We start from the raw sequence: 14985 nt of genomic DNA on the forward strand, positions 1-14985 counted from the left end.
CTTCCTCCTTAAATAAATAACAAGTATGACATGAATGAATATATAAAAGCTTATGGAAGAATTGTCCACCTGACCCTAGAAACTGTCTAATCATTAAAGTTACTCTTTGCTTGCTGAATGACTAATTACAAGCTAAATGTTAATGCAAGAATATTAAAGTATATTGTAAGTGTTTTTAAAAATTGCCCTTACATTGATTAATTTTCAGGCAAACTGAAGTTCAACTGGTAGAATATTGTGTCAATGCTAAGCCTTGTCCTGTGGGTCTGTATTTCACCTTGAATCACACCCCTGTCCCTTTACCTTTTCCATGGGAGAGAGATACAGTAAAGTGTTAGATGACCTCCACACTTTTAAACCTCAGGGGTTCAGTGTGATGAAATTTCTCTTGAGGAAAATTCAGAAGTGTTATAGTTAATGAAATCTCACCAGTTAAAACAAGAAGCAGGGACAGAGCCCTAATTTTATGCACAGCTATAAGGACATAGATCGTATTAGTATAACTTGGCTGGTAGTGGGCTTTTCCTTTTGCCTTCTGAATGTGAAACACAACTGAAGCTAAGAAGTTGGTTGTTGCACAAATATCTCTTCAGTCTGGTTGTGTTTTATTTTATTTTATTTATTCATTAATTTTATTTTATTTATGTATTTATTTTTTTGAGAGAGAGAGAGAGAGAACACACACACATAGAGTGGGGAGGGTCAGGGGGACAGGGAGAAAGAGAATCTTTTTTTTTTTAATTAAGATTTTATTTATTTATTTGACAGACAGAGATCACAAGTAGGCAGAGAGGCAGGCAGAGAGAGAGGAGGAAGCAGGCTCTCCGCTGAGCGGAGATTCAGGGCTCTATCCCAGGACCCTGGGATCATGACCTGAGCTGAAGGCAGAGGCTTTAACCCACTGAGCCACCCAGGCGCCCGGAGAGAGAAAATCTTAAGCCAGGCTTCACACCCAGAGCAGAGTCCCTTCTGGGGATAGAGGTCATGACTGTGAGATCATGACCTGAGCCAAAATCATGAGTCAGTCGCTTAACCTACTGAGCCACCCAGGTGCCCCTCAGTCTGGTTTTAAAAGTCAAGTATTGGGGTGCCTTAGTGGCAGCTGTTTGAGCATCTGACTCTTGATTTCAATTCAGGTCATGGTCTCAGGGTTGTGAGATCATAGGCTCTGTGCTCAGTGGGGAGTCTGCTTGACGTTCTTTCCCTCTGCCACTCCCTCTACTCTTTTTCTCTCTCGAATAAATAAATCTTTTTTTTGTTAAAGTCAGCTATTATTTACTTCTCTATAATCACTAGGCTTTTTATTTTATTTTACTTTTAATACCCAAACTTATTCTATAAGAACACAAAACTTAACCAAGTAACCTAAACAAATTAATCGCTTATTCTTTAAACATGCAAAATTGATTAAATTCTTGGGTTTCATGACTATTTAAAATGTCAGCAATATTTTGCCTGCTGAGAGCATACATAGTCTTCCTGTGTATTTCAATCTTTTTCAAAACATCTTATTGCATATTTTATGAGTCATAGTGGCCAGGGCTCCTAGTTGATGTTTTCTAAAATTATAAACCCTCAATCTCATGATGGCATTTTGTTAAGTGCTTGTTGCACATGTAGGGTTGGGAAGCATTTCTAGAAAAAAATGCAATGAGAGAAAAATTCTTATAATAATTACTTTCTTGTGTGTGACCTTCAGAAGCAGAAACAATAGGAATTCATTGAGGGAACAAACTGAGTTCCCCAATAGCATATCAGCTATCCATTCAGTCTGGAAACATAGATAATAATATGATAATAATTAATTTTAATATGGAAGATGTGCTTGATAGACATGTGTATGCCTGTACTCCCATCCTTTTGGGGATACCTTGTATACTCAGCTCTGCAATTCTTTCCTTCTCTTTTGTGTGGTATGGTCAATAATCTGTCATCATTCCTCTCAACCTCTCTCTATCTTTCTCTCTTGTGACACACACACCCTGTAATTTTGAGAGGCTTCCTCTGGCCTCATGCGGATAGACATAATAAGCTATATATACAGATTTCTGTATATATGATATGGTATGAGTCCTGAACACACCTGCTTTATTATTTTTGCCTTACACACTAGGATACTGTGAATTTAATAAATTTTATTATATATCTCCAGTAAGTAAGGATGCCAGAAAGATAATTCCCCATGAAGTAGGTAAAAGTTAAAGGGTACATATGGGGAATAATAGAGCAAAATAGCACCAGCTTGCATTCCCACCAACAGTGTAGGAGGGTTCCCCTTTCTCCGCATCCTCGCCAGCATCTGTCATTTCCTAACTTGTTAATTTAGCCATTCTGACTGGTGTGAGGTGGTATCTCATTGTGGTTTTGATTTGTATTTCCCTGATGCCGAGTGATGTGGAGCACTTTTTCATGTGTCTGTTGGCCATCTGGATGTCTTCTTTGCAGAAATGTCTGTTCATGTCCTCTGCCCATTTCTTGATTGGATTATTTGTTCTTTGGGTGTTGAGTTTGCTAAGTTCTTTATAGATTCTGGACACTAGTCCTTTATCTGATATGTCGTTTGCAAATATCTTCTCCCATTCTGTCAGTTGTCTTTTGATTTTGTTAACTGTTTCCTTTGCTGTGCAAAAGCTTTTGATCTTGATGAAATCCCAATAGTACCCCTGGGGATAAAAATATATGTTTATAAAAAATAAAAAAATCAAAAAATAAATAAATAAATAAAGTTCATAATCTTTAAAAAAAAATAGAGCAAAATAGCTGATGGAATTCTTAGAATTTTAGGATGTGTTTTTATATAATTCTCTTATGCACATAAATTTATATGCACAATACACATTATACATGTATAATGTATATGTATTTGCATGTGTATGCCTATATGTGCATGCATATATGTACCCATGTGTGCATATACATATGTACGAATAGGCATATATATTTTAATATTTCAAAGACTGCTTGAGAATCTTGGGTGGTACGGTAAGTGAATTGTTAAACAAGTTCTTGCATATTGTGAGTGTTCAGTAACTGCTAGGTGCCCTTAAGATTTCAGGACACTTGTCTTTATGTCAGTCATTATGATTTCATCAAGAGTTTGGGACAAAACTTCCTCCAGAAGGTCCCTAACTGCAATAAGAAGCATGTAGGAAAATGTATGTTTTAGGATTTAAAACAATAGCAATGCCTAAGGGCTAATAATGGTATCTAATTCACTGGCTCTTTTAAGGGATTTTATTTATTTATTTGAGAGATAGAGAGGGAGAGGATGAGTGGAGTGGGAGGGGCAAAGGGAGAGGGAGAAGGAAGCCAGATGCAGGTTATCCCAGGGTCCTGGGATCATGGCCTGAGCTGATGCTTAAGTGACTGAGCCACCCAGGCACCCCGGATAGAGCTGTTTTTAACAAAGAAAAAAGAAAGAAAAGAAGAAAGGAAGAAAGGAAGGAAGAAAGAAAGAAAGGCAGAGAAAGGAAAATGGAGAAAAAGAAAGAGGGGAAATAATGGGAGCTTGACAAACTGTCCACTGCCCAAAACTGAACTTCAGAACCTCTGTAATCAGTGACCTTACAGTTTACCCCAGCCAGCTTTGTCTTTGGTTTGCTCAAAAACATAACCTTACAGAAAGTGATACAGCTCACTTGAGTTCACAATTTTTGACCTGTGAAATAAAGAATAGTGAAACTCAGCAGCTCAGGCCCAAATTTCTGCATTTTCTCTCTCTCTCCCTCTCTCTTTTCTTGTTTCGAAGAACCACATCCTAGCCCTATGTTCATTTTGAAAAAAGTCTTCTCACTTTCTCAAGTCTTCCCAATGTTACATTCATGTAGATGTACACATCTTTACCATGGCTCATTCTAGATTCAGCCTTAGCAATAAATAAATAAATAAATAAATAAATAAATAAATAGATAAATAAATAAATAAATAAATAAAAGTGGGGTCAGGGCATAAAGTTTAGCTTTCATCCCCACTCTCACCTGTTCTATTGCTCTCTCCTTTCCTCCTATTACAGTTAAAGATGGCTCCAAATTCTGGGAACATTGTATCCAATGTTAGACTCAGGGAACCTGCCACTGGAGAGGGATACTTAAATCTTTTCCTCTTAAAGCCTGGTCTCCTCATCCAATCAGAACGGAATTCTGGACATGTTTTTCCTTTGAGGGTTTTTTTTTTTTTTTTTAAGATTTTATTTATTTATTTATTTGTCAGAGATCACAAGTGGGAGAGAGAGAATGAGAAGGAAGCAGGCTTCCTGCCGAGCTGAGAGCCCGATGCAGGACTCGATCCCAGGACTCCTGGATCACGACCTGAGCCAAAGGCAGAGGTCCAACCCACTGAGCCACCCTCCTTTGAGTTTTAGCTCTTACATTTAGCTCTATAATCTACGTTGAATTAATTTTGCATATGGTATAATAAGGGATTTGATTTCATACTTTTGCATCGATTGATCCAGCTGTCCCAGGATTATTTTTTTCCCATTTAATTTTCTTGGTAGAAAACGGGACAAATATTTTTTTAAAAAATATTTTATTTATTTATTTGACAGAGAGATTGAGAAGGAGCACAAGTAGGCAGAGTGCTACAGGCAGGGGGAGGAGAAGCAGGCTCTCTGCTCAGCAGGGAGCTGGATGGTGGGCTTGATCCCAGGACCCTTGGGATCATGACCTGAGCTGAAGGCAGCTGTTTAACTGACTGAGCCAACCAGGTGCCCCGAAAATGGGACAAATATTTAAAAGGTGATACTTGAACAAGAGGTCTTGTGTTCCTGTAGCATAACATAGTAAATAAATAAATTGCATTAGTTTGCTAGGCTTACCATAACAAAGTACCACAGACTGAGTTGCTTAAGTATGGGGAATTTATTTTCTCATGGTTACAGAAGCTGGAAGTCCAAGATCGAAATGTCAGTTTTGGTTTTTCTGAGGGATTTTTTTTTCCCTTGACTTATACATTGACATTTCTTCCAGTATCTTCTTACGGTCTTCTCTCTGTGTATGTCTGTGTCCTAATCTTTTCTTAGTATGAGGACATCAGTCATAGGGCTCCATCATATGACTTTGTTCTACCTTAGTTACCTCTTTAAAGACACTATATCCAAATCCAGTCACATACTAAGGTATTGTGCTTAGGACTTCAACATAGGAGTTTGGTGGGGATGCAATGTAGTCCCTAAAATATATAAATACATAAAATTTGTCATACTTCCTTTATAAGAAGACTTGACAAATTCAGTAGTCTATGAAAATCAGCATGACCACAGCACAGCCCTTCCAGAAATCTCTATAATCCCTGACCCTTTCAGACTCTGAGCACTTGAACCAGTGGATCAATAGTGTTCACTATTATACACACAGATTCCAGTTCCCAACAAATGTTTAGCCCCTTAGACAAGTGCTTAACTGATGTGAAGTGGTTCACTGACAGTGGGCTTACTAAGATGTCAGGCAGCCCAGATAGCTTTGGCTTTAAGAAGGAAATCGTATTGCCTACACACCCACACCCACCCACACACACACACACACACACACACACAGAGTTTTATTTTCAAACTCTTTCCCATTGATTTGCTCGGATTACTTATTTTAGAGGAAAGCAAAGTTATAAATAACAGATAAATCTCTTCCAACTTTGAACTCTATAAGGTTGCCACCCAAAGACATCAGGGAGAAGCAAGACAGGATGTGAGACTTGTTTAAAAATAACGGGAGGATAGGGATGAGGTCAGCAAGAGTTATCATGTGCTAAACATCAAAATCGTGTTCCTGAGAAATTCATATAATATCAGAAAATAAGCTTGCAAGATACGGAGCTATAATCTTGCATATACTTCAACCTAGAGATCCAAGTCTCAAAATTACATCTGTATCCATGTCTATAGCCCTCCCATGTCTGTATCTATCTATTTGTATCTGTCTGTTTCATCTCCATGTCTCTGTCGCTGTCATCTAAGTCTTTAAGACCATAGTTTCAATCCCTTCCTATCTAGGCTAGACTTAAAGGGCGCTCCGCCTTCCGTTAAGTGAAAAATCAAATAATTTCTTTCAGGATTTTAAGCATTTTATAAGTACTTGACTTTTGTTTTGTTGTTAATAATGAAATAATTGTAACAAACAGGATCATTTTAGATCACAATTGTATTTTTCAAACCCCAGCCTAGTCTATAGACAGAACCATCTGTATACATAGAAGCCCCCCTACCAAAAGGCAGTAAAAAAGGAAAACAACAAATGTATACATAGGAAACAAGGAAGATGGTAGATTTTAAACTCAGTTTTGTCAATAATCACATTAAATTAAATGGTTTGAACAGCCCAATTAAAAGACAGATTATCAGGTAGGAGCCAAAAGCAAGATATAGGTGTTCATTATTGAGATGTTAGTCAAAGGGTACAAACTTTCAGTGATAGGAGGAGTAGGTTCTGGAATCTAAGATATAGTATGGTGACTATAGTTAACAATACTGTGTTGTATACTTGAAAGTTACTAGGAGAGTAGATCTTAAATGTTCTCAACATATACACAGCAAAAATTGTAATTATGTGAGGTGACAGATGTGTTACTAACCTTATGGTGGTAATCATTTTGCAACATATTCATGTACCAAACCATCATATTGTAACTGTGTTACATGTCTACTATATTTCCATAAAGCTGAAAAAAAAATGCTTGAAATATAAACACAAAAGTGAATTAAAAGTAAAAGGATGGAAAATGGTGTATGACCTAACACTAATTAAAAGAAAGCTGACATTGAAGTGACTATATATATTCTTTAAAATTAAATTTCACAACAAAGAATATTATCAGAGATAGGGAGGGCATTTTGTAATAACAATTTATTAAAAAGACAAAACAAATATAATTAATTATTCTTCTCTCTGCTGACCTCTCCTCTCTGGTATTCTGCTCTATAAACTCTAGCTAGCTCTTTGGACCTCCTGACTCCTAACTTTAGTTCCTCAACTGAAGGAGACCACCAGTCTCTCCCTGGGTTTCCCCTCACTATGCCATGGTTTGAACATGCTCTTCAGGCAACAAGTTATCAATCAAAGTTGATCTTATCTATTTTCTTATTTTACTGTCCTCAGTTGCTGGCATCCCCTGTCTTGGAAACTTTTGTTTCATGTATTTTATTTTCCATTTTTTTTTTATTGTTTGTGCAGAACAGTCAGTTTGGCTCTGGTTATTCCTTCTTGTCTAAAAGTAGAAGTGTCCTCATTTATTATTGAATTCATTTTATTTATTCTATATAATTTCTGCCATTATGAACTCCTAGTTCTATGGAAGCAACAGAAAATATTAAACTAGAAAATATTGCCATAAAGAGTAAAAATTACAATGCAAAGGAAAGTCATTAGTTCACAAGGTAAGGGGAGGAGGAGGTGATGTTTGAGACTTGTTTCAAGATCTCAGTATTAATTTTTCCAGAGAAAGAAGTGTTGAGTGAAGATTTTAAGAAGAAACAGGGTATACACTGTTGCAGAATCATTTGTAAATATGGCAATTTACATGGACTTAGAACCACCAAGGAGTGTGAAAGGGAAAGACTAGCATATAAAGAAAGATAGTGGACAGATGAGGAAGAGCTTGGTATGTAATTCCAGTTCAAGTATTTGAGCTTTACAGTCAGCGATTTAAGAATCCCCCCTGGGATTTTAAACAAGGAAGAAATATTCCATTTGCATATTAGTGAAATCATATTGGTGATAGTAAGGTATGGACAATAAGGGACAAGACTAGAGTCAACAGTGTAAGGTTGACTGGTTCTTGCAGTAATTCAGTTGGGAAAATAAATCCATTAGGAACTTTTGTGATTGGCAAGGCATTGGCAGCTTGGGAAGTGACATTGAATATAATGTCAACAACCACTGGTGACAATTAGATGTGAGATTTGACAAAGGACAAAATGGGGGGAAATGTCTATGCTTGGGTGGCAAAAGAGAAAGTAATGCCAGGACCTGGGATGATGGGTACTGAAGAAGACTGAAGGGGAAGAGGAGGTGTTCTTGAACCAGGCGGACTCAAGAAGTTAATGGGTTTTCTGCTACAGATGAGCAGGAGATGGTTAGAAATACAAGTACAGATGTTCTTCTAAGACCCAAAGCAGTTATTTTATCCGAACAGCAATGGTATATACTTGACATCAGAGAAGAGGCACAGAGGGCCTGGTTACATGAAATTAGGAAGCATCAAAGGAGAGTTAAGTTCCCAGAAGACCAGGGATGACAGTAGGAGGAGAGGGGAGAAAAGTCAGAAGTGAAGAAATATTTTCGTAAGCCTTGTCTAGTTACTATTGGGCTTTGAAGGCTGCAAGAGAATTTTTAGGAAGTACCTTGTTTTCACCAGGAGATCTCCTTTCATCGGAATCTCACTTTCTCTTGAATCTCTTGGGTTTCGGATGAATGGGGGATTTGCAGAAGAGAGCAGTGAGTTTGGGGTAGCTGTTCTATTGCCCCAGGGGGCAGGCACCTCCGCAGTGAGCTGTGCCCTTGCTCCTAATGACTCCTTGTGGCTAACAATAAGCATCAGAGTGTGGATGAGAACTTCTATTGTAAAGTTTGTTGCACAGTCACATATAGCTCAGCCGCTGGCATTAAAACCCCATAAAAAGCAAATCAGCTGCCTTCGTATATGTCACTGTCTATGCCACCCCCTCACCTTAAATCTTTTTTGGGCAAGCTACATGGAGCAAGGCCAGCAAGCAATGCCAGAACATGGAGCTCTTAAGGGGAATCAAGCATGTCTTCATGGGAAAGCAGCAGCTCATAAAGTCAAGAAGTTACAATTATTATTAATGGTGGGTGAATAGTGAAGGGGTAGATGTCTTGGCTCCCAGCCCCACCTGTGCCATCTGTCATCTTTTAGATTTCCCCAAAAGCTTGAAAAGCAGGAATGATACCATTAAAATGATGCATTTTCAAATTTTACCTTAAAATAGAGACTCTCCAGGGTAAACATATCATAGCAGTCATATATTCATCCTTTCAGAATTCTTGGTTGGGTGGTGAACTGAGAGTGGGTTAAGGAGAGCAGCTTACTTGTGAATGTGCCCTAGCTAACAAGCACACAGGATAGAAAAATATAAACTTCTATCTCCCTCTCTCCCTCCCTTCTTTCTCTCTCCTCCTCCCTTCTCTCCCTTCCTTCCTTCCTTCCTTCCTTCCTTCCTTCCTTCCTTCCTTCCTTCCTTTTCTCTTTTACCCTCATTATATAAAAACCCAATCCCAGAAGAGACCGAGATAAACTTCTGCATGCTTGTAAGTGATGGAATACAAGTTCTTTTCTGAATTTTCTTGTAGTGAACATAATAAGAAAAGCTGGTGCTCTTTCCAAGTCCCAGAAGTTTCAGCTACTGTACTGAGAAGTCTCAGTCTATCTAGAAACAAAGAGCTGCTGCGTGGACAAAAAGAATGGAACATCTTACATGCATCCTGATGTCTGCATGACAAAGAAGAAGCAGAGAAAGAGACAAGTGAGGAAATGTAGCCTTAGGCAGGCCCGTTTCATATGAAATTAAATGGTAAGGGGCAGTTGATTCTGAACAATTGCATTCAGCCAACCAGGAACTCATGCATCAAAGTCAGCTAAAACCACAGGCTCCCAAACTGCACTTCTGAAGGACAATTACATGAGAATAGTACAAAAAAGGCCAGTGGAGAACCACCAGCCTCTTTGGCTACACGAAGATTGGGGACAAGTGCATCATAAATATGTGTCGGAAACCAAGATCAATAACTATCTCAAGTGTGGGGCACAGGAAAATAATGACCAAATCCATTAGGCACACCTCTATCTATCAAGGGTAATAATTTGTTAACAGTGTGATGGTCTAATCCTAATTAAGTCATTAGTGGCCATTAAAATGTTTTTCTGTGCTCACTTCTGTTTTAACTTCATGTATTTTATTAGTTCACAGTAGGACTTCCCTTAAGTTTTCTTTCTACAAGTAACTCAGAGCACATGAAAAATAAATTACCTTTTACAAGAGATGCATAAGCAGCCCTTACTTCATTAATCTGCTGAATGTTTCCTTTTACCCCAATTTATCTATCTACTAAATGTTTTTGACTGTAAGTACTGGACAGTTTCATCTCAAGCTTCAGTATTTTGTGACATCAAAATAAGGATGACTGGATTATTGGGTGTTGAATAAAAGTTATTGAAGGTTACTCAAATCACCCTATTTTAGAGAGGAAAGGCAAAGTCTAATTGAAAACAGCTTGCATGTCATCAATACCTTTATTAAGTAAATGCCCAACTAGTATTTTTAGCACTCTAGGCAATTTACATTCTCAAGCACAGTTTGTTGCCTTTTTCATATATCTTCATAATGAAGAGATAAATAAACAGTATTGTTGGCTGGTTTTCTTGGAAACATAATCAGGATATTCATTATTTCCTGTATAGTCACTATTTCCTCAGCTTGCTTTCTAAAAATACACTTTAAAGGAAGGTAGAAGAATAAAGCTCTTTAGTTGAATGTTAGCAGTAGTAAAATGTAAAGGGTCACTGAGATATTGATTAGCAAAGGTCTCACTCCTGAGGACCCTTGAGAGGGGTCCTTCACCAGTCTTTACTGTGGCAATGTTGGCACATTGTGTGTGTGAGTGATGTCTCATCTACCTTCATTCCATCGATGAAACATTGCCTAAGTGTAATGCTTATAACTGAACCCTGGCTTCCAAGATGTACAAGGAGCCAATGTCACCAGACAGCAAGGTTGCACTGAGGCTGTATGCACGCCTCATGGAGTCTGCCACCACCAAGACCCTCACTGATTTCGCAGAAAAAAATATCTAAATATCTAAATATTTCTAGAAGACAGAAAGACCTACTCTATCTCTTTCCTGGATACAGAATGTTTCAATATACTACACCTAGCGTGTGTGTTTATATTTTTATTTTATGACATTTTGTTATATAAGTGAGTATAATGGAAAGCAAAAGCTTAAAAAAAAAAAAAAAAGATGAACCTTTGCCTTGGTTTATGCCCATTTCTTCTGTCCCTTTACCCTGGCGGCATAGCATTCATCAAACTGGAGTTCTGGGTTGTAACTCAGCTTCCCTGCATCCATCCTCTTCATGAATATTTCAGTATTTACACTTCTGCTCAATGTACCAGGACGGATAACACTGTCCCCTGACAGATAGCCACCTGGGCTGCTCTGCTATTGATATGTTTATTCCCCCTTCTAATTTTCCATTATAATCTGAAGTTCATTTCACTCCTCATATCCTTCTAGGATGCTCATTTTTCAAATATCCGTCTCCCAAGATCGTATTGTCAGGGTAACAGCATTTACACAGAGGAATTATTTGATTAGTGAAAACAGTGTGGTGTTTCAAAGACTGCAGCCTGAGCTGGTTAGTCCGCTCCCATCTTGCCTTCTTTGATGTAGGACCTCTGCATGAGTTCACCACGACCTAAGGAAGAGGTCGTAGGAGGTGGACCGGAGTTTAGAACTACAAAGAAAAGAGAGAGAGAGAGAGAGAGAGAGAGGAGATAGAGAGGAGACAAAAGAGACTGAGGGGGAGAGAAAGAGAGAGAGAATGCTGGAGGGAGGAAGTGGGAGAGAGCAAGAGATGAGGAAAATGGGAGAGCGCCCCACCTGGTGAAAAGTGATACTACTAGAAAGCGCTTAAGTCCTTAATTTTGTCAAGATAACCAGTTCATTTTTACTGAAACTCTCTGGATAAGAGAGCAAAATGTATACCTAAAAATAAATCCAAACACACATCACACGTGATTTAAAAATCTAATGCTGCGAATATTATAGAAAAGACAATGAAATGTAACAAGGGAAAATCTAAAGGTAAATGCAGAATAACAATAACAACATACTTTTTTTTTTTTTTTTTTTCTAAGATAACCCGTGCCTTGGAGGACAGGAGGATTCACTGAAAAAATAGTGTTAAGAAATAGAAGACAAGAAAAAGTGCCTGGAGAGAAGGCCCTCCTGGGTATTTGTGCCTTTATCAGCAGACAAAACCAATCAGCTATTAATAGCGTGTATATTTTCATAAGAGTAGAGAGAGAAGTACACAAAGGTGAGGCACAAGAGGCAAAGGCGAAGAGGCCCGAAGCTAGACGCAGATGTATTCATACCCATTTCCTCAGGGTTCCCCTCAGTTTGACCACATTTTGTGCTGAATTCTTTCTGCCTCTAGGCTCCTGATTTCCCTCTCTTAGAGCATTTCCTTTTGAAAAGTTGTAATTATAAATCCTTCTCTGCCTCTTTGACATGTAAATCTTTTTTAAAAGTCTCTTGCCAATTTTACAACGCAGGAATGTCTTTCTGAAGGATCTAGGAGCGATCTGTTTGAAATGTCAGCATCCAGGGGGGCGCCTGGGTGGCTCAGTGGGTTAAGCCGCTGCCTTCGGCTCGGGTCATGATCTCAGGGTCCTGGGATCGAGTCCCACATCGGGCTCTCTGCTCAGAAGGGAGCCTGCTTCCCTCTCTCTCTGCCTGCCTCTCCATCTACTTGTGATTTCTCTCTGTCAAATAAATAAATAAAATCTTTAAAAAAAAAAAAATGTCAGCATCAAGGAAGGTCCTGCTACTACCTCTCAGTTTCTGTGGAAGGGAGGACCCTACCTTTCCCTGGGGCTGCCTTTCCCCAAGTAGTGAAACTACCTGCTGCCATGAAGATAGGAGAAAATTTACATTTTCTTTGGGTAAAGCCAGCTAGCAAACACAGATGGCCTATGATCTCCTCCTAATCCAGCTCCTAAAACACTACTGTTTGCTGTTTGCTTCAGTGGAGTTGAGTTTAGACACAGTCTGGCTTCTTTTCCGTATTGCAAGAGCCTTGAATAAAATCTTTTTTTTCAAAAGTTTAATATTGTCCAGTGCATTTTTTACCTTGACATATACAATAAAGATACCCTTGCGTGCATTACCTTTCTTCCTTCTATTTTTATCTTGATGCAATGGAGAGTAGAAGAATGTTGAACAAATATTGAACCGGTGGGATTTTTGCTGTGTAACATACCAGGTGTGTATCCTTAGACAATTTAATTAATGTCATTGAGACTTTTTCTCTTAAGTTATAAAATGAACTATCTTGCAGTGTTATACTAAGAATCAATGTAAAATTCCTGGCACAAAACCATCAATAAACAGATCCTGGCCCCATCTTCATTCAGCAAGTGTGTTGTATGCCCTGAGGTACATGTTCTAAATGTGATTGTTCATAAGTAACGTCTGGTGTTGGTGATGTCAGTGAGAATCTGCTCACAACAGAGATTTATTGAGAGAAAATATATACCTTCTTCATGGGAAGTTGCCTTTTTTTCCCCCCCTTGAATTAGAAGAGATTCAGTGATAAGATGGACGGCCCAGAGGGCTCATTGCTTTATTATCTGAATGTCATATTGGAGTCATACACTCGTGGCCAATAATATACTTATTCCAAATGAAATAGGCCTTCTGTCTGGTGTTTTGTTTATAAGGCATTTTATTTTGCTCACATATATACATTCACATACCACATATATACACACATGTGTGTATAAACATACGCACACACATATACACATACATATATATGTGTGTGGTATGAAAAGTAAAGAAATGAGGTGGTGATGAAAATCGTCTCAAACCCAGCATGTTGATTTTGCTTGAGTAATTAACTCCAGATCTGGTGGGTATCATACAGCAGCCCAATTTTATTCAGGAGGAAATGCAGAGAAACAACTAAACTACAATAACATCTCTATGTGGATTTATATTTTTATTTATAGCAGCTTGTTTGCCTAAGGAAATTTATTCCAGCTATTATAAAAACAAAAACAAACAAATAAACAAAAAAACCCACCATTTCTAGAACACCAAATTGTGGCATCATGTTTGATGAGGAATCTGTTGGAGGGTGGGTGGAGTGAGCCTCGTTGTTACAATCTTTTACAGGGAATTGAGATCAGTTCAACATTCCTTTGTTGAAAATCTACTGATTAAGCCCTGAAACCCTTCACTGAGTTGTAAGCAGTTGCTGTCAGTAAGTCATCTTAGAGTTGTATGAAACCTTGATTCTATTACTAGGTATGTACTCAAGGGCCAGGGTTTCTTTGGGAAGAGAATTGGTTCTACCTCTGACTCTTTGTTAGGAGAAGTTTAAGATGTTAGATGGAGGTCTCCTGGGAGCTCTGGAAATCATGTAGCTGCATACTCTTCTTTGGCTATGATTAACGCATGAGCTGGGTTATGGGTACACCCAAAATGTCCATAGAGTATCTGGGATCTGAGAGCAAGTAGGACTGAGTTATACTTTATGGATTTAGCAGCACCCTGAAAGAATGAACGTGATCGCAGATAGAGGAAGGAAAACCTCTAGGACATCTTGAGTTAATGATATTTAACTACCTTAATGATCAGTCTGGTTTGGAAAACATTTCTATTGCATTCCCGAAGATTAACTATTTTTAAAAGAGCTAGTGAAAATATTCATCTCCTCTATTTTTTGCACTGTCATTTTTCTAGGGTTTAATTTTGTCCAGAGTCTCAGGGACCACAGTATATATTTACATGTGATTAAATTTATAATGGGGCTATCATTGACCATTCCCACATGAAGATGTCATAATGTGGCATGGATTTCCCCCAGTGAATTACTCCTACCACCTTTCCAGGTATTTAACGAATATAATGAACTCGTGACGGATCCAATTTTCCTCTGCTAGAAAAGCAAAGTTATACAGCTCAATAGCAGTAGGCTGAATAATTGTCCATTGCAATAGCAGAGGGAAACTCTCGTTAAAAATTAAGTTTGTAAGATACCCTCCAAAGCGTTTTATAATATTTCTTGATAGCTCTTGGCACTTTGTGTCTTTTTCTCTTCCTGTTCTTTTTCTTTCTCTTTGTCATCTTGATCCTCTTTTTCCCACCTCCTTCTTTTACTTCTCTACAGCACTGATAAAGTGTAAATAGGCATCATATACTAGATGAAGTATAGGCTAAGCTAAGCCCTTAAACAACATTATCTAAC

This window comes from Mustela nivalis (genome assembly GCF_964662115.1).
Source record: "Mustela nivalis genome assembly, chromosome: 2".
Taxonomy (NCBI): Eukaryota; Metazoa; Chordata; class Mammalia; order Carnivora; family Mustelidae; genus Mustela; species Mustela nivalis.